Source organism: Vulpes lagopus, chromosome 2 (genome assembly GCF_018345385.1).
Source record: "Vulpes lagopus strain Blue_001 chromosome 2, ASM1834538v1, whole genome shotgun sequence".
Classification (NCBI taxonomy): domain Eukaryota; kingdom Metazoa; phylum Chordata; class Mammalia; order Carnivora; family Canidae; genus Vulpes; species Vulpes lagopus.
Genome location: NC_054825.1, coordinates 155,742,055 through 155,767,032, shown reverse-complemented (window position 1 = coordinate 155,767,032; position 24,978 = coordinate 155,742,055). Strand labels below are relative to the sequence as shown.

Below are 24,978 nucleotides of genomic sequence, written 5' to 3'. Positions count from 1 at the left end.
GTGTGCCCACATGCAAGTGGATGGAAGGAGGGCTAGAGGGAGAGAGAATCTCAGACAGATTCCTTGCTGAGTGCATAGCCCATGTTGGGCTCCATCTCAAGACCCCAAGATTATGACTTGAGCTGGGATTACATAGTTTTTAACTATGTCAAGAGCTGGACACTCAACCAACAGGGCCATCCCCTAGTCACAATATTTCTTAACAAAATATTACCAAGCTAAATTCAGCAATACATGAAAAGGATTATACACCATGACCATGTGAGGTTTATTCTTAGATAATTCTAATATCTGAAAATCAATTAATGTGATACAATAAAATATCATATATTCATCTCAATTCATGCAGAAAATAAAACATTTGGGAAATCTAGCACACATTCACAATAAAAAGTTCCAATGATGCAGGAGTAGAAGGAAAATGAAAGACTGAATGCTCCCCTCCTGACATGGGAACAAGGGAAGAAAACCTACTTCACCACTGACAAGTTTCAGAGAACTTGAATCCCTGGTCCATTAGTAGAAGGAATTTTAAGTTGCACAACCACTCTGAAAATTAGTTAAAGCAGTTTCTTAAAAACACCAAACCCCCCAAACTCTAAATATACACTTACCATAGAAATCCATAATCACATTTTCTGACATTTATTTCAGAGAACCATTTGCTAAAAAGACTATCTTTCCCCCATGAACTCCCTTGGCATCTTTGTGGAAAACCATTTGACTATCTATATCTGGATCTATGTCTATTCTTTTTTTTTTTAAGATTTTATTTATTTATCTATTCATTCATTCATTCATGCATTCATGAGAGACACAGAGAAAGAGAGAGAGAGAGAGAGAGAGAGGCAGAGACACAGGCAGAGGGAGAAGCAGGCTCCACACAGGGAGCTCAACGTGGGACTCAATCCTGGGTCTCCAGGATCACACCCGGGCCGAAGGCAGTGTTAACCGCTGAGCCACGCAGGCTGCCCTATGTCAATTCTTGATTCTGTCCCAAGGCAGCAATATCACACTACCCTGATTATTATAACTATATAATAAATCTCAAAATCAGGTTGTATAAGTCTTCCCTTTCTGTTATTGTTTTTCAAAGTTGTTTTGGTTAATCTAGGTCCTTTGTATTTTTTTTTCAAACTTAGAATTATCTTGTTAATTTCTACAAGAACTCCTTTTGGGGTTTTGATGGGGATTGGGTTGAACTATACAACAGTTTTGGGAAGAATTGAGCTTTAAGATCCATAAACAAAGTATATCTATTTATTATTTAGTCTTTGACTTTTTTTTCTGAGCACTGTTTTATAGTTTTCAGTGTATAAATCATGCATATGTTTTGTTAAACGTATCCCTACGTAGTTCCTATTTTTGATGCTATTGTAAATAGCATTTTAAAATCTAAAATTTCCCATTTTTTGTTGCTGTTATATAAATAATTGATCTGTGTATATTTATCTTGTATCTCACCACTGTAGTAAATTCATTTAGTTCCTTTTTTGTATATTATGTAGGATTTATAGATTATGTAGGATTTTCTATATAGTCAGTCATGATGACTCCAAGTAAAGGTAGTTTTACGTCTTTCTTTCCAGTATGGATGTCTTTTACGGGAACACAAGTGGCGAGGGCAGACATTCTCATGTTGTTTCTGATTGCAGGCAGAAAGCATTCAGTCTTTCACTATGAAATATGTTGGTTGTTTTCTGCCTGTGCCCTTTCCCATGTTGAAGAAGTTCCCTCTCATTCCTACTTTGCCAAGGATTTTTAATTTTCACAGTTGGATTTTGCCAAATGCTCTTTCTGCATCTATTGAGATGATCGAACAGTTTTTATTTCCTAGTCTGTTAATGGGGTAAATTATATTGAACGATTTTGAACATTTAACCAACTGTGCATTCTTGGAGGATCCTACTTCGTTGTGATGTGTTGTCTTTTTATATATTATTTGATTCTCTAAAATTTTGCTACAGATTTTCACACGTTGATCTGTAGTTTTCATATCTTGTGTTTTAGTATGGTTTTGGGGTCAGAATAACGCTGGCCTTGTGGACTGCATTAGTTCACATGTTTGAGAGAGCTTATGTAGAATTGGTGCTATTTTTTCGTTAAAGATTTGGTTGGATTCCCCAGAGGTGCCTGGGTGGCTTAGTAAGCTAAGCATCTGACTTTTTGTTACAGCTCAGGTTGTGATCTCAGGGCTGTGGGATCAAGCCCTGCATTGGGCTTTGTGCTCAGCTCAGAGTCTGCTTGAGATTCTCTGTCTCCCTCTGCCCCTCCCCTGCTCACGCACATGAAGGGTTGTGCAAACCGCCCCCCCCCCTCTCTCAAGAAAAAGAAAATTGGGCTGGATTCCCCAGTGAAGCTGTTTGGCCCTGCAGTTGGTGTGAGAATGTTTTTAACTACAAGTTCAGATACCTACAGGGTTACCCTAATGAACTCTTTCTTCCTGAGTAATCTTTGGTAGCTTTATTTCATGTAAGTTGTCAAACACATTGACATGAAATGTTTTATATTATTCTCTTATTTTAAAACATTTGTTGCATCTGTAAGAATATCACCTCTCTCATTCTTGATATTGGTAATTTATTGTTTCCTTCTCCCCCACCAAATTAGTGTGTCCAGAAGTTTTTCAATTTTATTCTCAGAGAACCAGTTTTTGGTTTCACTTATATTTTCTCTTGTTTATGTCTTAACAGTTTCTGCTTTTTATTATTTCCTCTCTTCTGCTTATTTAATGCTGAATTTGATCTTCTTTTATTTCCATTTTTGTAAGGTCAAAGCTGAGTGGGTCATTGACTTGAGTCCCTTCTATTTTTCTCTTAATAAGAGTTTTTGTACTATAAATTCCTTTCTGAGGATTGCTGAAAACTGTATTCCTAAAATTTAGATATACTGCAGGGTTTTTTTTTCACTCAGGTCAAAATATTTTATGCTTTTCTTTTTTACATCTTCCTTGACCCACAGGCTGTTTTTAGAAGTGCATTATTTAGTTTCCAAGTATTTTGGTGATTTTCCAGATATCCTTCTAACATTTATCTCTAATTTAACTCTGTTGTGATCAGAGAACATGCTTTGTGTGATTTAAGTTATTTTCCACTTATTGACACCTGTTTTATAGCCCAGAACATGGTGTCTTCTGGTCTAAGTTCCTTGTGCACTGGAGAAGAACACGGTTCTGCTGTTGCTGGAGGAAGTGCTTATAAACATCCAGCGGGTGAGTGGTTGGTCAGAGAGCTCAAGCCTTCTGTGAAACTCCTGATCACTGTCATGATTCATCCTTTCTCCTCGAGGGTTTCAATCTGGCCTGACTTCCTTCTGCCTGAACAACGTAAAACAACACAGCCTGTGCTGCAGGTCTTTTGGGGATGAATTCTTTCAGTTTTATCTAAAACAGTGTTTGGTTTGACTTAGTCTTCAAATTACTTTTGCTGGGTTAAAAACATGGGGTGTCAGCCCCGCCATTGCCCTCAGGGCTTCAAGGATGTGTGGCTCTGCCTCCCACTTGTTTCTGGAAGAATTACACAGTCATTTTTTTCTGAGTCCTTGTGTATGTAACACGTTTTACTTCCGACTGTTTTTGAGATTTCCCAATGTCACTGATTTGAGCAATCTGTTTATGACTTGTCTTGCGCTCTTCTCCCCCCCACCCCCCTTCTCTTCCTGCTGGGGCTGACTGAGCTTCTGAGACCTCTGGGTCTAGTGTGGACACCGAGGGGCTTGGGAGCGTCTACAGCTTGCAGAATGTGTAGCGGCCTCCCTGCCCCCTGCCCCCTGGGTGCCAGGGCTACTTCCTAGCTGCCTCCAGACACTGACAAATGTCCTCAAGGATAACATCACCCCCAGCTGGAATTACTGGCTTAGAGTTTTAATCAAATTTGGAAATTTTGCTGTGTTACTTTTTCTGTAATACTCTCTTCCTCTGCTCTCCTGGGGGATGCCAAACGGTTGTGCTCCAGTGACCGGGGCCGCCCCTGGCTCATTGATGCAGCCCTGATGTCAGTCTTTTCACTTCATGTTTCACTTTGGATAGTTTCCACTTCTGTTTCTTCAAGTTTATCCATCTTTTCTTCCGTGTTATCCAATTTTGTATGAATCCCATCCAGTGTATTTTCATCTTGAATAACTCGATTTGGGTTTTTTCATATTTCCCCTCTCTCTCCTAACATGTTTGCTCCATGAGGAATATGCTTATGATCATTTATTCAATATTCTTATCTGCTAATCCTTATATCTGTGTCATTACTATTTTTAATTTTTACATTTTTTATTAGCTGACTTTTTCCTTGCAGTGCCATACACAGTGAGGCTCACCTTGTCGGGCAGGAGCTACTTTTGGGTTTCTGTGAACATTAGTGGGTCTTCCTTGGGAATGCATCTGAGTCCCTTGGAGTGGTCTGAATTTTCAAGGCTGGCTCTTAAGCAATATTTTCTGGGGCCAGAGCACTTTTATTTTAGGGCTGATCCTGCCGCACCCCCAAGGAATGCCCCTCCCAGCACCCTGCCCTGTGGGGAGAAGCATGTCTTCTCCTCTGCCTGGTGGAGCAGAGATGGCTCCCGGCCCCACAGACCTTGGTGACATCCCGGCCCCTTGCTGGTGGCTCCCTCTGCTCACATACCACTCAGAGTTCAGCACTCCAGGTGACCCTCCACCCCTCAGAACTCACTCCTCTCCCTGCCTTCTACCCTGCAAAACCCAAGCACATGGTTGCCTCTGACTCAGGTGGACCACCTGCCTTCCAGGGGGCACCCTGGCTGTCTCCTCAGTAAGCTGTGGTCACTGCCCTTCACCTGCGAGCCAGTGTCAGAAAGCAATTGTTTCCTAGACTTCATCTGTTCTTATGTTTACTCTGCTTTGGAAGCAGAAATCATTCTTTAAATACTTAATTTTGGGTCACCTGGGTGGCTCAGTGGTTGGTTGAGCATCTGCCTTTGGCTCAGGGTGTGACCCCGGGGTCCTGGGATCGAGTCCCGCATGGGGCTCCCCATAGGGAGCCTGCTTCTGCCTCTGCCTGTGTCCCTGTCTCTCTCTGTGTCTCTCATGAATAAATAAAAACACTAATTTTAACTTTAATTTCTACATGACTTTTTAAAACTGTTTCCTATTTCCACCTTTAAATATATTTATATAGAACTATGTAGCTTCTAAGCACAATTTTTAAAGTGTGCATGGTTTTCAAAAATCTGACCGCTTTAGTATTTTTGCTTAAATGCCTAAAATTAACAAGGGAAGTGTCTGATCAGGTTTTGGCAGACTTTAGTATAGGAAATAAATTGTGAGTATTTGTAGGTTAAACAGTTATCTCTCTGCAGGTTAATATACCCCATGTTCAATGTCCAACTTCCATGTAAGAATTCTAGATGAATTCTGCAGTAACGTGCACCTCCTTTCTGAGACACACGCAGCTAGCTGCCTTCCTTCCTAGCGGCATCTGGAGCTGCACTTACTGTACCCGATGGGCTGATGGCTGGCCTCACTTGATGCAGGAGAGGCACGTTCGGCTTTGAAGCACAACACAAAGACTCGGGTCCCTACTACTTTAAAGCTCCAAACTACACATTTCCTTTTAAGCTAAAATAAGATGCAGTGTTTTTGTGAGGGTTTTAATACATGCAGCTGGAATATGATTCGTTTTTGAAGACTACAGACAATAAGGAAACAAAAATAAATCAAAGGAGCAGTCACTGCCTGACCATCTTAGGGTGGTAGGTGGTGTGCGAGCGAGCTCTCTCCGTCCCCCAATTACTAGTTTGTACATTTTCCCCGTTATCATGTCTGTCTAGATTTTGGGAAGCAGAGAGAAGTATGAAACTTTTAATCAGGGTGGCACTCCAAGGTGTTGATGACAATGGTAACAAACCCCCTGGGCCCAAACAAAATTCGGTTCGGATGGTGGATATTTTGCTCAGTAAGAGCCGTTGGCAGAACTTACTGGAAACACAATCTCTATGTTGGTAGCTTGACTAGTCCTGTGAGTACTGTCTGAAAGGCCGGGTGTTGTAAGTGAGACCCAGAGGACCCTCCCCATCGGGGCTGCTCCTCTCCAGATTCAGACGTAGAACCTGAGGAGGTTAGCCTTTCCCTGATCCGCAGGGAAACCTGGTTCCTCTCAGACTTTGCTAAGACTAGAGTCATTTGGAATTCAAGTTTTATGCTGGGCCTGGTTGTTTTCCTCCTTAGTCCCTTGGTCTTATGGGATCAATAAAAGCTAGGTAGCATGGTTATAAACTAAATCTGTGTATTAAGTTCCTTCTCAGAGTCACTGAGAAGAAGGGTCCTATGTTATAAATGCAGCACGTGGGGGATCCCTGGTTTGCTCAGAGGTTTGGCACCTGTCTTTGGTCCAGGGTGTGATCCTGGAGTCCCGGGATCAAGTCCTACATCAGGCTTCCTGCATGGAGCCTGCTTCTCCCTCTGCCTGTGTCTCTGCCTCTCTCTGTGTGTGTCTCTCATGAATAAATAAATAAATAAAATCTTTAAAAAAATAAAAAAAATAAACGTGGCACGTTAGGCAGTAAATCCAGTGAAGGGAGAGAAACAACTTGTTCACTTCCTCTGCCGCAAGCAGTCCACAGCAGTCATGAGTGTGGGGCGCCCCGCGGGCTTCAGCAAACCTGACCAACCACTGAGAGTGAGGAATCCCTCTCATCACTCCGTCCCCCACATCTGTGACCCCGGTCTGACCGTCATCACCTCCTGTGACCCCGGTCTGACCCTCATCACCTCCTACTTTCTTCTCCAACTTTTGAGCCTAAACTCTTCAGCTTGGACTATCAATACAGAAAACAGGCAAGGGTAAGCAGGCCTCAGTGAAGGTCTCGCGCAGCTTGCAACCCTGGGAAGATCCCTGAGACCTGAGGGGTCCGGGGCTGCCTCAGCGCCTTCGAGCCTCCTTCCAGGTTCCTCGGAGACGCACACTCTCCCGCAGCCCCGCTCGTCATTAGGACTGACATTAGTATGTCAGTCGGTCCTGCCAGGGTCCTGTCCCCTGAGTAGGTGGGGGACAGGCTGGGACATAGGAGCCCCTAAGGCACCCCCCACCCGCTCCCAAACTGCTCCTGGCAGTGGAGATGCTGAGACCGAGGGAGGAAGAGACAGGGGACAAACCAACACGGCACCAGAATTGGAGGCCACACGCTCCTGGTGAGATCTCGTAAAGATGATGGTGACCACCCTCTGAGCCCCATTCCCTGCGCTCACCCTACAGCCTTTGTCTCTCTTCCCTCTTCTCACCTGCATTTAATAAATGCTCACTCACCCTTGGGTGTCACGGGATGGCTCTTCAGCTCCGGGAGATGTGGCCCCCGCGGCCCTGTAACACCCAGCCCATTGGAAGCTGAAGGGCCAGGCAGTGAAGGCGGCGTGTATCTGGTCTTCAGGTCTGGTGAAGTGGTTTCCCAATTGTGCAGCCTTCACTCCGAGCTCATCTCTGCCCCGTGTTTTCTCACGAAAGTCTACGGTTTGTTATCCTCTGACTTTATTGACTTTAGTAACAAGAGTCAAACCCTGAGCTCTGCCCTGTTTCTCTCCTCCTCAGGGGGAGGCTGACTAGAAGTCTGACCTTCAGGTTAGTGAGGGGCGCTCAGCCTCCTGTGCTCCCCTGGCCCGTCTAACCCCGGCTCCCCTGGGCCACACCACTCCGCTGTGCTGTGACCCTGTCCAGGTCCTCCCTCCACGGCTTCCCCCGTCTGGCCCCCCATAGAGCGTGCGCTGTGCCCCAGGTCCTGGCCCCCAGGAGCAGTGACCCTTTCTGAGCGAGTGTCCCCGGAATTCCGTGTGGGCTCTGTCCACTTCCATGAAGTGTCTGGGCCTAGCCCCCAGCAGAAGCTGGTGGGAAGCAGTCGGTGCACCCTACTCTTTCACCTTGGCCGTCAGCTGGGGTCTGGCTCCCTAACTGCTTCCACTTTGGGAGCAGTTCCCCTCTGTTCCCAGGACCTCCCGTCATCCTGGAGGGACACTGCCACCTTCTGACACCTCCAGAGCCCACACAGATGGCACCGTGGCCTCAGTTTCTCAGGCCTTGCCCCATGACACGGCCCCTCGCCCGCGGGCTTCTCGTGGGAGCAGGCCTGCCCTGACTGCCATCCTCAGGCCCCTTAAGAAACAAAAGCCAACTGAGGAAATCTGAGGATCTGATTGACTCTACTCAACAATTGGCGAATTGGGAAGCATCCCGTCTAGCAACTGGGAAGGAGCAGCAAGGGGGCTACAAACAGGAAAGACTTCTAAAGGCAGGACAGAGTCACACAGATCATTTCAGGCAAGGCCACTTCCTTTCGGGGGACAAAAGGGTCTTCTTAGGTGCAGGACCTCATGGCGCTGGCTGGGGAGTCCCGCACCAACACTCGACACTGAGGAGGATGCCACTGCAATCAGGGTGGGTACTAAGTCCTGGTGGTGACGGCGGGCGGGGGGTAGGGGCAGCACAGGGGACACCTCAACAGTACTCAGCTCATGCTGTCCTCTGCACCAGCCTGCCCTGACTGCCTGTTTGCTGGTGGCCACCACCAAGTGAGGAGAAGCTTTGCCTTCTCTGAGTGTTTAGAGCAGCGTTGACAAAGTCTCCACAAAGGACCAGGTAGTAGATGTTTGGGCACCGAGGGCCACACAGTCTCTGTTGCAAGTACTCAAGTTGTCCCTTTACTGCCAAGCGGTGTAGACAACTCATGGATGGGTGTGGCCGTGTTCCAATAAGTATTCATAAACACTGAAATCTGAATTTCATATAATTTATGTGTGCCATGGAACCTTCTTCTTTTAATCTTTTTCAACCATTTCTAAATGTAAGAGCCACTTTAGTGGGGGATGTGGCAGCAAAACAGGAGGCAGGCCAGCTGTGCTCTGGAGGAAGAAGCCACAGAGGAGACACAGAGCAGGAGCACGGGTGTCCCACTATCCAAAAGGAGAGGGCTACCCCGAAACTCCTGAAAATTTCCCAGACTCAAAAAATAACCCCTCTAAGCCCTTTTTGATGCTTTAGGGACACATCTTGCTAACAGATGCATAAAGCATATGGAGACACAGTTCAAAGCTCCGGCGGCCAGATGCTGATGTGCTGAGTGTGGTTCCCCAGGAGCTGGCAGGGCCATCCTCGGTGGTCGCTGCAATACAAACATGGAAAGCTATTTTTGAGTCTTGATTTTTTTTTCCTAAAAGTGACAGTTCTTTTCAGGTTTCTTTTCATCAGTGAAAGCAGGTACTGATGTAGGTCTTTGGTAAAAGCAGAGTGGCCTACTGTAAACTATTTAAACGTGGGGACTTGGGACACCTGGGTGGCTCAGTGGTTAAGCATATGCCTTCGGCTCCGGGCATGATCCCGTGGTTCCGGGATCGAGTCCAACATTGGGCTCCCCTCATGGAGCCTGCTCCCTCTGCCTATGTCTCTGCCTCTCTCTCTGTGTCTCTCATGAATAAATCAATAAAATCTTTAAAAAATAAAATAAAACATGGGGACACCTACGTATAAACGATCTGTCCACCTGGGAAAGGACAGGTTCTTACAGCTCCCTCCCCAACCAGGCTCCTGGCAGGGGCTGCCGCTCTGCCCCTCTATGCCTCACCAGGAGCTGCCCACATCCGTCAAACAGAATTCAGATGGGGGGCTCCCTGCCTTACAGCCCTCAGCGCCCACTGTGGGGCTCTGGGTCCTGTCCTCAAGAAAAACTCTGGCTGTACATGTAGGGTACAGCCTAAAGGTTGGGGGGTTAATCAGACAGCAGTCTGGTTGCCTGGAACAGGGTGAGCCTGGACTCTGGGGAGGGAGGCCATGATGCAGATGGCGTATTCAAGTAGTTTGTGTATTTAAGATGTTCTTCTGTGGATTTAGAGCTTTTTATTTTATTTTATTTTATTTTATTTTATTTTATTTTATTTATTTTATTTATTTACTTATTTTTTAATTTTATTTATTTTATTTTATTATTTTATTTTATTTATTCATGAGAGACACAGAGAGAGACGCAGATACATAGGCAGAGAGAGAAGCAGGCTCCATGCAGGGAGGCTGAGTAGGACTTAATCCCGGGATCACAACCTGAGCCAAAGGCAGACGCTTACCCACTGAGCCCCCCAGGTGCTCCTAGAGCTTGTTATTTTCAAGGTAACCTTCCTAAAGGTTTATTTTCATCCACCTTAGGTTAAATACACAGACTTTGGCTGATCTTAAAAGGAGGAAAAGGGCTGTTCAAACAGGAGCTAATGGTAGCAAATGCTCATAAACCATGCTGGTCGTAAAGCCCGAGTTTCTAATGGATGAAAGTACTAGTTGGTATCCTATAAACTTGTATAATAATAATGACTACCAGGAATAAAAATCAGGAACTATACCTGCTGAACTGTTTAGTTGGATCATTATAGAAGCAATCAGAAAGCTATGATTATTTGTAGGTGACGAGAATGTGTATCTGGAAAGCCCATGAGAACCAAACCTAATAATAAGCAGGTGAATTCAGGAAGGTTATATGGTGCAACATTAACAGATGGGCACTGATAGTTTTATAATATGGATAACAGGTTTAATACATTAAACATCCCATTTACAAGAGTGACTTAAAAAAATACCTAATTGGAAACTTAACAAAAATGTGCAAGACCATGTAGTAAAGGATTGACTCAGTGGGTGTGGGGTGCTCAAAACAATGGCCCTTGACTGGCTCTTGGCAGATAACCTCTGAGCCTTTGGAATATCTGGTCTCATAAGAATGTCTTTACTTCCCTGGAGTCTTGGGCAGTGCTAGATCCTTGATGCTAACAACATGATTTATGGGGCCTGCCTGTTTCTGTTTGCTTGGGGCTCTGCACCTTGCTGTCAATCTGGTCTCTGGAGCAGCTGGAGCCAAGTAGTTAGGGTGCCGCATGCCTACATGACAGACCTCCAGCCAAATTCCTGGGCACCAAGCCTCCAGGGTTAGCTTCCCTGGTTGGCAACACTTTGCACATGTTGTCACTTATCATTATGGAGAATTAAGTGCTGTCCTGGGAGAGAACAACTGGAAGCCTGTGTCTGGTTTTCCTGGATTTCCCCTTTTTATTTTTCTTTGCTGATTTCAATCTGTATTTGTTACCTATAATAACTCATAACTGTGACATAACAGTTTTCCTGGGTCCTATAAGTCCGTTTAGGCAAATCATCAAAACCGAGGGAGGCCTTGGGGACCCGTGACACAGTTGGTGCCTTAAGTGGGGTTTGCTGTACTAATCCTAGCTTACTGAAACACAGTGAAAGTGTTCTTTGGGAAAAGGAAGAGTGAGTTTAGCCTTTGGTAGCTACTGAGTCAGGGTATGAAGCAGTAGCTGTGCTGAGATCAATTACTAGACATAAAAGTTACCAATGGAATTTAGGACTGATAGAACCAACTCCCAAGAAGCGGCCTCACTAGAGATATAAGAGAATGCAAAACAAGAAGAAACAAGCTATATATATAACTCTTTGGTTGTTGTTGTCTGCACAGAGTGCGGGTGGTCCTTTCTGAAGCCTGACAAAGATGGCGGAAGTGGAGCAGAAGAAGTGCATCTTTCACCAGTTCACTTACTGCGGCATGGACCTTGGCCAGCTGTTGGACATATTTCCTGAGCAGCTGATCCAACTGTACAGTGCCCAGCAGTGGTGGATACTGAACTGGGGTTTACAGAGGAAGCAGCCCTCACTGCTGAAACACTTGTCCAAGGCCAAGAAGGAAGCTCCTCTCATGGAGAAGCCTGAGGTGGTTAAGACACACCTGTGGGACATGATCATGCTGCCCAAGATGGCGGCCAGCATGGTTGGTGTCTATTACAGCAAGATCTTCAACCAGGTGGAAATCAAGCCTGAGATGATTGGCCACTACCAGGGTGAGTTCTCCAACACCTGCAATCCTGTGAAGTACGGCAGGCCTGGCATCAGGCCACTCACTCCTCAAGGTTCATCCCTCTCAAGTCCTATTTGGCCAATAAAGACACAGACTTTTCTAAAGAAAGAGGAGGAGGAGGAGAGGGAGGAGGAGGGGAAGGAGAAGAGGAAAGGATGTGAAGGAGAGTGTTTAATGGGGAACCTCACGCCAAACTTGGATTTCTGCTGATCCGAGCTACAGCTGCTAGCTTCTGGAATGCTACCAAAGAGGGAGACTGTGTTGGAACAACAGATAACAAGCACTTCTAAGACTTCTGGCCACCAAGAAGGTAGTCCAGGTGGCTGGGGGACAAAATTAAGAAATTATTGAAACTGAGGAGTATAATGTGATGGAATTGTCCCAGTGTGGATTAGGGTCATCACCTTTCCCTTTTTGGTCTTACCAAAAAGATAATTAGAATAATGAGAGTTGGGGAATGACAAAGAGGATAGTCAAGGGACTTTCCACAGCAGCATGGAAATCTTTGAACTGTTATTAATAAAGCAGACTTCAGTGGGATTGAAACAAATATCTTCATGCAGCACTAGTGGAGGTTGGGTGTACTGATGGGACCCTATGCAGTCCCCCCACAGTGAAAATCCCTAAAAGAGTCCTATTTACTCTAGTTTGGAGGAATTGGAAAAGCCAGAAGGCAGATGACAATGAGAAATATGGGCTGGAATCACTAAGGGTAACAGTCCAGCAAATTATTTGAGATCAGGGTTATTGAAAGAGTCAGGGTCTTTTGACCCAATCTCCAGCTAGGGGCCCAAGGCCATCTGCATCTGTGTGGGTAAGATAACTGGGTATTGGAGAACGAATTTTTCTAGGACACTTTGATGGGAGACCCCAATGCACTGTGATTCCCAATCCTGGTGGTGAGGTCCTGATGGGGCTACAGTTAGATGGGAAGGCTATGAAGATGCAGTGATTGACAGGTTGATGGGGTTATGGTGTCAGTTTGGAGGAAAATTGGAATATGTATATAGACTTTATGTGAAGTGGTTGCATTTCCTTTACCTAAATGTGCTAATTGATAGATGTTATGTCTGATTAGGAGTTATTTTTTCTATCCCCAATACTGAAAAACAAGACAACTGGACATGTTAATGGAACCCATGGAATTGCTTGAGCCCATAGAACTTGTTAATTCGAAACAGTATACAATACTGTTTTGTCCCAAATACTGGGGACAAAAGAGATTCCCACTTTAACTAATGACATAGTAGAAACTGGAGTGATGGCACAAGTTCTCTGCACAATAGTGCTGTGTGGTCCCTGGAGAAGGAGGATGGCTCTAGGAGATGAGCCTAGACGGGAGCTATGGCAAAAGGACATGAGTGCCACCCAGTGGCAGCCACAGGGATTTTGGACCAGAACATTTCCAGATTCGGAGACAAGATCTACGCTGTTTGAGATAAGGCTACTAGCTTGCCATTGGGCATTAATTGAAACCGCCCCAATGACTGAAGGTGTAAAATAATCCTGAAACCTGAAATACCCATAATATGTTGGATGGATGTCAGAGACACCCTTCAATAAGGAAGGCAGTACCCGGAAGTGCTCCACACAACATGGAATGGTTTACACAGGAGCACGCTGCTGCAGGTGCAAGGAGGTGCTCATACTCATTTGCAGGTGGGCCAACTTTGGAACCGCCTCAGGAGCAGCTGGGTCTGCAGGTCTCTATTCACCAACAAACAGCTGTCTGGTTTACAGACGGCAGCTCAGGGTCCGGCTTCCCACTAACGTCCTGGTTGGAAGGTCAGTGCACTACAGTTGAGTGCTGGAGACCCTCTGGTGTTGCATGCATCAACTCTGCTGAATTGCATGGTGCTCACCTTGGTGGAAGAACTGAACATTAACCAATAAATGTCACTCCGTGTGGGTTTTTACTGACTGAGAGGCTGTGGCCAATGTTTCAGCCACATGGTCAGGCAGGTGGGCCATGGAAAACTGGACTATTAAAGAGAGGTCCGTGTAAACACAGCCCTATGAAATCACACAAAAGTAGGACACGTCAATGCCTGTATGAAGATCCATTCCCAGGATTGGATGGTTATCAGAAGGGACACGTGGATGCTCTGGTGAGCTCACTTGCGAGGGTGGACTCATGCGTCTGCTCCAGAAACCTGACGAGGTCCAGCCGCAGCCTGCAACCTGGTGACCTCACTGTGGTCACACCATGTGATGTGACCAGGACTGCCCTCTGTCCCAGTGGAACCCCAGTGGTGTGACTGTTGGGCTACATTTCCTGAAAGTGTGGGAGCCGCTGCCTGCCGGGCCACTGTGCGGCCCTCCAACTCCCAGCAGACGACTGCCACTCGACGTCAAATGGTGGTGATGGGACAGAGAGGTCCCTGGTAATCATGGACACAGGCAGCAGAGTCATAGCTGATGTGACACGTGCACACAGTCACCGTTTCCTGGGGTGGACAGCTGAAGGACAGAATAGGGACCCAGGGGGTTCCTGGCAGGGCTGAAGCAATGGGGATCATGTGGGGGGTGCCGATGCCCTTGGGGGGCCACCCGCCCTGAATAAGGCAGGCAACAGGAGGCCTTGTGGCCTAGACAGACTAAATTGAATCTCGACATGGCCACCACTTGTCTTCTGTTGAGAATGTCCTCTGTGATTCTTACTAGATTTGGTCATTAACAAAGAACCACGGGCATCCTGTGATGTGGTCCGCCTCGTTGGTGAATCAACTGCCCCGTGTAGGTAAGTAACACAGGTTCTGGTGATCAAACTTATAGGAAAATTGACTGAAAGCCTCCTCAGGATGCCTTGGTGATGGGCAATGAGGACTTCAGGCAGGGGGCGGGGTGTGGGGGTTGGCCAGGAAAGGGCTACTCTAGGGGGGTCGGGACACCCAAGTCCTGCACACTTCAGAGGCCCCCAACTTTGTGTCTTGCAGCCTTGCTGCACTCGACAACCTCCCACAGGCACCTTCTATGGAGCCTTCGTCCTTCTTGTTTCTGTAGAACAGGTAGTAATGACACCACTTCCATTTATGGTGCTAGTGGCTTGAGTCTTCTCTCTTTTTATCCTAGTCCTCTTAGCTGAGAGTTTGTCAGATGTGTTGATCTTTTAAAGAACCACCTTTTGGGGGCATTTGGCTGGCTCAGTTGATGAGACTCTTGGTCTCAGGGTGGTGAGTTCCAGCCCCATGTTGGGCTTAGAGATTTCTTAAAAACAAAATCATTAAAAACAACTTGAAGAACTAACTTTGGGTTTCACTCACTTTCTTTCCCATTCTTCCATTCTCTGTTTTGTTTCTCTCCATTCTTGTCTTTAATGTTTCCTTCCTTCTATGAGCTTTGAGTTCAGTTGGTTCTTCTTTCTCTAGTTCCTTAAGACATGCAGTTTGTTGTTTTTTTTGAGACTCTTGTTCTTTGATGTGTGGCTGTCCAGCTGTACATCTCCATCATGGCATTGGTGCCGTGCCCAGTGGTCTCTGAACACCATGTTTGTTTTCATCTGTCTCAAGATATTGATTTCCCTTGTGATTTATCTTTGAGTTATTGGTTGTTTAAAAGTGAGTTGTTTAATTTCCAGATGGTTGTGAAAATTAGTTTACATTATTGATTGAGTTTCATCCCATTTAGAATGAAAAAGATACTTTCTATGATTTTAACCCTTAAAAATTTACTAAGACTTATTATTGCCCCTTGGCTGATGCTGATCCACATCGTCTTTCTATAATATACACTAACCATGTGCATAACAGTGTTTCCTCTTGAATCCTTGAACCTGAACGTATCATGGGAACCCCCCCAACACAAAGACCTATACATTTTTTTTTAAGCAACATAAAAACAACAACAACGTGTGAACAAAGAGGAAACTACCAAGTTCTTGGACAGGAAGACTCAAAGGAATAAAAATGCCAAGCCCCTCTGAGTTATTTCCTAGATTAACTCAGCTCTGATTTAAAAAAAAAAAAACAAACGCTATTAGGAATTGTTGTTTGTTATTTTAAGCCTACAAAGATGATTTTAAAATCTAAATTGGGGGTGGGAGAGGAAAAACAAGAGCAGCCAGGACATTTTTGAAAAAGAACAGCAACTGGGGACCTCAGACATCAAAACACAGCATAGTGCTTAGTACCTAAGACAATGTGGAATAGACAGCCAAATGGAACAGAACAGTCAGAAAATAGTCCCGGATACACACAGAATTTAGAATACAATAAAGGTTGCATTTCAAATCCATATGCTGCTAGAGAAATTACGTTTTCAAGAAAAAAAGTGAATTCATATATCATGCCATATACAGAGGATACACTACACATGAATCTAAGATTTAAATGAAAAAAATCATAAAGCTCACTGCGCTATGACCTGGTATGGACACAGCTTTTCTAATGATGTCACAGAGCCTGGAAGCTCTGAACTTCTGTTCAGACTCAATACCTTTGGCTACATCAAAGTGAGATACTACTTGGCAAACATCCCATAAAGTTGAAGGACACGACAAACTTGGAAAATGTACAACTTATTTTATACTTAAAGGGCTATATCTTTAATAAGCAAGAGTTCCTATAAATCCATGGAGACTAATGCCCAATGGAAAACTGGACAAAAGACATGACTAGGGATCCCTGGGTGGCGCAGCGGTTTGGCGCCTGCCTTTGGCCCAGGGCGTGATCCTGGAGACCCGGGATCGAATCCCACGTCGGGCTCCCGGTGCATGGAGCCTGCTTCTCCCTCTGCCTGTGTCTCTGCCTCTCTCTCTCTCTCTGTGACTATCATAAATAAATAAAAATTAAAAAAAATAAAAATATAAAAAAAAGACATGACTATTCTTAGTGCCTAAGTAGTTTGGTTGGCTTGCACCTCCGCCGTTTGCTGTGCTTTGGGCCGGCCCTGGTCCAAGGAGGGTGAGAGAGTTTTGAGGCCAACTTGAAACCATTCTGCAGACTAGTGTTAGTCATAGGTGATTTGCAGCCTGAAGCAGCTACTCAGCTGAGCCCAGGCTGTGTCCACCATAGTAGACAGTTGATCTCCAGACCTACAAGCAAGAAAGACTCACTTGCTGTGACCCCAGGAGTCTGGGGATGGTATGTTAATCAGTAATACCGTGGCAAGAGCTGATAAATGTATCTGTGAGAACACACTATGAGAATTCACCGCAGTATTTTTTTGTTTCTTTGTAAAAGCAGTAGATTAAAAACCTAAATGTCATCCATCAAGAGGTGACTGGGGGTCACCTGGGTGGCTTAGTGGTTGAGCATCTGCCTTGGGCTCAGGCGTGATCCTGGCGTCCCAGGATTGAGTCCTGCATCGGGCTCCCTGCGTGGAACCTACTTCTCCCTCTGCCTGTGTCTCTGCCTCTTTTTCTGTGTCTCTCATGAATAAATAAATAAATCTTAAAAAAAAAAAGAGGTGACTGGATTAATTAACCCATCCATAAATGGGTGTGCCTGCAACAAAAAAGATTAAAGAAGCTCCATGATTACTGGTACTGAAAGGTCCCCAAGATATCTGCCCAGTGATAAAAGGAAAGCACAGTGTTGTGTAGGGTACATGAATATCTGTGTGAAAAAGGGAAGGGGGAAATGATTAAATCATATCAAGTTGTGTATACCTATCCTGAGACAATCTCTGGAAAAATAGAGTAATAACAGTGTTTCCTGATGGAGGGATAGGAGCTAGGTGAACAGAGGGACACAGGGAGATGTTAAAACTGAAGTTATTTGTAAATAGAGTACAAAAAATAAATCTAGCTAATAAACTTATTTTTAGTAAAATATGAGAAAAATTATAAGTGAAAAGGCCAGGGGGAATTTTTCCACAGTAGACCTTTTAAAAAATTAAAACAATTATTTGAAGCATATCAACTAGCCAATTAATTTTTGCAAACTCCACCTACAAATAACTCTAGTTTTAATAAGTATCTGTTCAGTAAATTCTGGTGTGCAGCTCAAAAGAATACTGTACCACAAGTCAAAGCTTATTTATCTGGGAGAAATGACCAAGTAACAGTGACAAAACAGTTTACGCAAGTCTGTTTCATTTCCACTTAACTTTGAATGCTTAAGTTTTTCACTGGTTGGAAATTATAATATTTCAGGGAGCATCAGTAACTATGCTGATTTCTTCTACATATTCTAGAAAGCTTTTGTGATTTTTGAGAATGCATAATTTCTTATCCATGTGTCTGAACTACCGATTTTCTTTTTTATTCTACAATTTTTTTTCACTTGGGTTTTTGATCTAGACGAGATCCTCAATATAATTGATTTTTATTTTATTTGTATTTTTAAAAAATATTTTATTTATTCATGAGAGACACACACACAGAGAGGCAGAGACACAGGCAGAGGGAGAAGCAGGCTCTCGGAGGGGAGCCCAATGTGGGACTCGATCCCAGGACCCTGGGGTCACGACCTGAGCCGAAGGCAAACGCTCAACCAGTGAGCCACCCAGGCATCCCTATATAATTGATTTTTAAAACTGTGGCTGATATAAATGATCCGCATAAACTACTGTTTTATAAGTTATTGTTTTATGTCAAACTTCAGTTTTATGTAACTCACAAAAAATTCACAGTATTTTTTCTTACCAGACTTGTATTTTGCCTAGTAGTTTGATGAGCTATTGCAATCACAAATTAATAAATTCTTCTGGATGCCACATGGAGCACACACACAATCCCCCAGCAGCCGGCCCAGGGGCTCCTTGCAGCTCTGCAGGCCTCAGCGTCCCCATCTGTGTGTGGTGGACAATGGGACCTACCTTGCAGGTGTCCGTGGGGTCCCACTGGGTGGTGACCAGTCCCATCCCACTCACAACGTCGCCGTGGGACATGGGATGCTCCCCCTTGGAAGGGATGGTGTTTGCCTTCTCCCTTCCAGGCCGCAGCACACAGTGGCTAAGGTAAAGCAGGGAGGTGGCCACTATGCTGCTTCCTGGCTGTGTGACCTGGGGTGCTCTGCTCACGTCTCTGAGCCTCTGTGGTCCTGGTGCAGGGCCTCTTGGCTCTGGGGAAGGGCCTAGAGCTCCTGTGTCACAGTACCCAGTGCAGGGCAGATGCCACAGAAGCGGTCTCAATACCCCCGTTACCTGCCTGTCTCCAGATGTGCATCCTGCTGCTCTCTGGCGCCGAGCTCTGCTCTGACTGTTGGCTCATCACTGTACAAGCTGTTGGACGTGGAGTCAGGGTGGACATGGCTCCTCGGCCCCACAGGGGCCCCTCTTGCAGCCCCCAGGCAGCCAGTAGTAGTCACGGTTGTCCTCACAGGGATGCCCACTCACCATCTGGCCCAAGATTGTTCACTTGGCTTCTGTCTTCACACATTCTGTTCCCACCTGAGAATGCTTGTCCCCCAGTCCTCTGGCTAATGACCGCTCATCATCAAGACTCAGGAGCTGCTGCCTCGCCAGGCTGGCATAGCGCCCCTGCCCCTGCTACACGGCTCTGCCCACTGCTGTATACCTGTGTGGTTGCCCTTACCTGCTCTGCTCCACGCACACCGGGGGCCACAGACCCTCTGCGCTGCCCACTCATCCTTCACAGTCGTCAGGCCTCTGCACCCGTCTGCACCTGCACATGCACCTGGCTGAGTGTTCTGCTGTCTGGGGACATTTTGGCAGCTGGTTCCAAGGAGGGGGCCCTTTCCTCCCCCTTGCGGCCATCCTGGGCTTGGCTTGCAGGACTCTGCCAGGAATGAGCTTCAACATACAGGCTGCATGACTTTGCATACCTGGAGTTAGCTAAATGCTCTCATATTTGCATTTGAAGCCGGCATCACACACTCTAAAGATTAAGTGGAAGTCATGCTAATAATTTAAAATTTAAATTTTCTTTATTTTGAATGAAATTAAATAATAAATATAAGGTATTATGACAAGTCAAGAGTCGGCTGTGGCAGAAAGGACAAAGCTCTGTATGGCCTTCTTCTCTTACATGCCTTTTATTTTTTAAATTTTTAAAAAGATTTTGTTTATTTATTCATGAGACAGAGAGGCAGAGACACAGGCAGAGGGAGAAGCAGGCTCCATGCAGGGAGCCCAATGTGGGATTTGATCCCGGGTCTCCACGATCACACCCTGGGCTGAAGGCAGCGCTAAACCGCTGAGCCACCCAGGCTGCCTCTTGCATGCCTTTTAAACACTAGGCTCATGTGTTCATTCTGCTCAAGCCCCTGCAAGCTGCTTTGCCCCCAGCTTACCTTTGTTAATTCATCTGCGATGACAAGTGTAGATTTGGTACTTGGTCATTTCCCGCTGTTGTGCTGCTTTCCATTGCGTTAAAATACCGCAGCGCCTTCATGTCATCTCCAAATCTTGGATGTGTGACTGCGACAATGAAAAGCAGCACTTCAGTGAACCTTCCTGCCCAGCGGCCCTATGAGCAAGTGCCAGCTCCTGCCCCACCCCTGCACCCAGAAGACCTGCCCCTGCCCCGGGGTGAGCTCCACTCCCACTGCCAGGTCACTGCAGCCTGCTTTCATCCACACCACCCCCCATTCTGCTTGTCACTTGTCCGAGTCTGCCAGAACCTCATTCCCGCTTATCTCGCTTCACCTGGACTCACACAGAGGCTATTGTCCACCATGTGTGTTCCCGTGGCCGCCAGTGGTGAACCCCCTCCTCCAAAACCTGGGGACACAGATGGAAATCAACCTATTCTCAGAGGCTGGGAGCCAGAGGTCTGGGCCAGGCCGCTCCCTGCATCTCCCTGCCATCCTGGGGTTTGTCTGCCCGCATGAGGCTTCCCCGTGGAGGTCTGGGCACCGCTCCCCTTTCTCTGGAGACGACCCACGTCAGCATTCAGCCAGGAGGAGCTCATCCAGGTCCTTCACTCAATCACACCTGCAAGGACGCTTTCTCCAAGTGCGTCCCATTCATGGGTTCAAGTTGGGCCCTGGGCCATTCCTCGCTGGGGCCACAGTTCTACCTGCTGCACCCATCTTGGACTTTGTTGTTGTTGTTGTTTTTTGATCTGAGTTCTTGGACTTCTGGTGTTTTAGATGAATTTTTTAATCAGTTTCTCTACTTCCGAGAAAAAGCCTGTACTCATTTTCTCTGGTGACCACATCACATCAGCTGACACGTACAGGTTCCAAACAGCACGGACTAGATCCTGGGGCGAAGAGCAGCTGCGTCAGGACTGTACCCCAGGGTTCTGGGGGTCTTCCCCGCTCATTCCAGTGGACTCAGGTCCTTTTGGTTGTAGGTTCGAGCTCTCTGCTCTCTTGCCACAGGTCATCCAGACCCGCGGTATGGGCGCTGCAGCCCCAGTCCCCCCCATCCTGGCTCCTTGGCGCCGGTTTCAGTCTACCCCAGGCGCCCCAGGCTCAAGTCAGCGTGAGGACATGGGCGCACCCAGGGCTGCAGGACAGCAGGCGAGTTGTGCCCGAGGCTGCAGCTGCTGGGGAGCGCCTGTACCACCTGCCAGGCCCAGCCCAGGGAGAAGTGTGCAGCTATGGGGACCTGTCCCTGAGGACAGGACGACCCCGGGTTCCCAGCCACCAAGAGCCTCACCCCAACTGTGGCTCCTGTCCCTGACTCGGCAAGGTGTCGCTCTCATGTGGGCATGTGCGTGTGTGTGTCCCCACTGACCAGACCAGAGCCGACCTGCGGTGGCCCAGCATAGCTGCCCATGTCTTGTTGGGCCCTGGCTCTGGCCCACACAGCATCACACTCACACCATCACACACCATCACACTCACAACATCACACCCATGCCATCACACTCACACATCACACACACACCATCACACACACCATCATACTCACATTACACACAGCATCACACATGCACCATCACATACACAGCATCACACTCACAGCATCACACTCACACCATCACACACAGTTTTACTCACACCATCACACAACATCACACACACCATCACACACACACCGTCACAGGCACAAGCCTCCACACAAAGCCCCTGGCACCCAATGGGCACCTCAATACCCTGAGGCCTCTGCTCAGTGCCCACACCCCACAGAAGGGCTCACTGTGGATAGAGTGTTTGAAACTCCCAGCTTCATCAGGACCTTCTAGAAAGTCTGTAGAGTGAGGGTGGGCAGCAGAGGGTCGGGGACAATAGTAGGATGTCTCCCAGTCTTTGTGGACCACAGGCCCGGCTGCGGTCCCAGGGCACCCTGCCTGGCCCCCTCTTGTTGCCATGGTGATGGCGGGCATCCCTGCTGCTCCGCCTCCTGCTGGCTGGGGAGCCTGGGGCTTTGTGGGGCTGGCCCAGGGCCAGGCAGGGGGGGTGAGGCAGGGGGGCGAGGCAGGGGGACCGCCTGCAGTGGCGCCTGAGGAGGCCTCTCCCGCCCAGGGCTGCAGGCTCAGGGGTGTCTCCAGTAAAGGGAAGCCTGCGCTGCCTGTTTGCTGCTTCATCTCTTCCTCCCCAGGGAAGGAGGTGAGTAGGCTGCTTGTCTGAGGGGAGATCCTGGGGGCTCACGTCCCAGAATCCTGGGGAACCACAGGTTCCAGGATGGCGGGGCAGACTAAGCGCCTCTGCGTGATGTGTGACTCGGGGATGAGGTTTCCCTCATCCAGGTGGGGGCCAGGGAGTCCCGGGGTGTCCTGGCCTTGCACACCATCGTCCAGGACACGTGCGCGGGTTGGTGCTGTGCGGGACCTGTCATCCCTGGGCCTCCCCAGCCGGCTCTTCCCATGGCCTTTACACAGATAGAGGGAGGGGTTGTGTGCCTTACCAATGCCACTGCCTCAGGTTGCCGCGGGAATGGGGACCCTGGTTCAGATGCTGGGTTGTTTAAAAACAAAAACGATTTTTGAGAGCAATTTTAGGTTCACAGGAAAATGGAGGGAAGTGCAGAGCTTTCCCATGTGCCCCCCAGCGCCGCCTCCCCAACTGGCAGCTGCCTCAAGGGAGGGGAAGCCTGGCACAGGTGACCCACCCATGCTCACCCATCGCCCAGAGCCCACACTCCATCAGGGTCACTCCTGGGGGCCTTGGGACAGGTGTGTCGTGACACGTGGCTGTACTTACTGGGCCAGGAGCCTCTGTGCCCCCGGCAGCCACTGACCATGGGCTTTCTCCAGGGTATCACATAGCGGGGGACCATGCAGGGTGTCACCTTAGTCACATCCATTAGATTTCCCCACGTTTCCCTCTTTCTTACTCACTTTCTTTCATTAGGAAAACCAGCCCAATGCGGGCGGGGGGAACTTTTCTTTAAGATGCTAGGCTGGGGCAGCCCTGGTGCACCAGCGGTTTAGTGCCACCTTCAGCCCTGGGTGTGATCCTGGAGACCCGGGATTGAGTCCCATGTCAGGCTCCCTGCATGGAGGCCTGCTTCTCCCTCTGCCTGTGCCTCTCTCTCTCTCTCTCTCTTTCTCTCATGAATAAATAAACAAAATCTTAAAAAAAAAAAAAAGACACCAGGGTGTCTTTTTGTGGCATGGATCAGGGCACCAGGTGCCAGGGCGACTTCCTGGGGGGCGGGGGGCGTGGAGTGAAGAGAATGAGTGTGCACACGCACTCTGATCGCATCTTGAACTATGGTAAGACGGCCCAGGCCTGGACAGACAGCTAAGCACATCTGGGGCTGGGTTCCCTGCTGGCCTGGCCTGGGGCGGTGGGCAGCTGGAGCCCCCCTGGCTTTAGACACTGGGCCTCCTCTGGGTCCCGCAGGCCCAGAGCCCCCTCCTTGGGCAGAGCTGTGGTCGGGAGCCCTTCAGTGACCTGTGGACCAGAGGACAGAGCTACCCTGCCTTGTTACACAGGAAGGGCCCACCTGGCTCCTACCCTCCCAGGGCCCCCAGCCCTGTGGGTCCATCCTCCCCATCCCTCTGTCCCTTGGGTCTCTGCAGGAACAAGGGACAGGGCCCAGCATGGGGGAGAGCTGGCGCCCCCTGCCTGCCTGGTAGGCCGGAGCTGGACAGAATCCCTACTGGCTTTCTAGAGCTGCAGCTGGGGCTTTTAGAATGAGCTTATGCAAGACAGGGCTCCAAGGATGAATGACGGCCTTTTGTTTGCCAGTAATTAATTTCCAGTGAGCCCCTCCCTCTCCTCTCCCACTCCTGTACCCCCCCTTCTCCTCCCCTCCCTCCCGCGCCTTCCCCACCCCTCGTCCTCCCATCCCTCATCTCTTCCTCCTCCCTCCTCTTCCCCGCCCCCCCACCCGTGCTAGGGCTGCTGTGAGCAGATTCCCACCCTCCCTAGCCTGAGAGAATCAGAGCTGTGAAGTCTGACCTTTGGTTAATCAGGAGCTGACACTAAGGGCCCTAATGGGAGACAGCGTGTCCCATGACCGTGGCTCCGATGATGGAGCGTGGACCCTGTGCTAGGGATCTGAGTCTGAGTGCGGGGTGGCCACCCCTTAGTGCCCTACTTCTTGTCTCTACAGGCAGACCTTGGAGATATTGTGGGTTTGCTTCCAGACCAGGGCAATAAAGCCAACATTGCAATCAAGTGAGTCAAGTGAAATTTTTGGTTTCCAGGTGCACATGAAGTTGTGTTTACAGGGTCCCATAGTCTGTGAAGTGGCTCATGCCTTCATTAAAAATATTGTTGTAAAATGCCAACCCTCATCTGAGCTTTCAGGGAACCTTGATCTTTTTGCTGGTGGAGGGTCTTGCCTGATGTTCATCTGCTGACACCTGAGGGTGCTGGTGCTGAAGGCTGGGTGACTGTGGCCATTTCTGAAAATAAGACAACCTGACGTTTGCTGTATGGATTGACACTTCTTTCAAAAACACCCTCTCCGTAGCCTGGGCTGCTGTTTGAGAGCATTTTACCCACAATAGAACTTCTTTTAAAACTGGAGTCCCTCCTCGCAAACCCTGCCGCTGCTTTACAGTTCAGTTCATGTGATATTCTAAATCTTTCATTGTCATTTCAACAGTCTTCACGGCATCTTCACCAGGAGTAGGTCCCATCCCAAGAACTCACTTTGTTTGCTCAGCCATAAGAAGCAACTCCTTGTCTGTTCAAGTTTTATCACAAGATAGGGGAAGTTCAGTCCCATCTTCAAACCATCCTTGTGATTCTGGTTCTTTTGCTGTTCCCACATCTGCAGTGACTTCCTCCACTGAAGTCCTGAACCTCTCAAAGCCATCCATGAGCTGGAATCAACTTCTTCCAAACTCCTGCTCATGTGATAGTTTGACCTTTTCCTATAACTGAC

General features: G+C 47.7%; 1 protein-coding gene across 1 annotated transcript in view; it reads left to right on the top strand.

Moving 5' to 3' along the window:
• The first annotated feature begins 13,941 nt into the window (after positions 1–13,941).
• Positions 13,942–24,978, top strand: part of FGD3 (FYVE, RhoGEF and PH domain containing 3) — a 55,708-nt gene continuing 44,671 nt past the window's right edge. The window contains exon 1 of the mRNA XM_041746118.1: positions 13,942–14,581. The gene's annotated coding sequence lies outside the window, so the exon portion shown is untranslated. The remainder of the gene's footprint in view (positions 14,582–24,978) is intronic.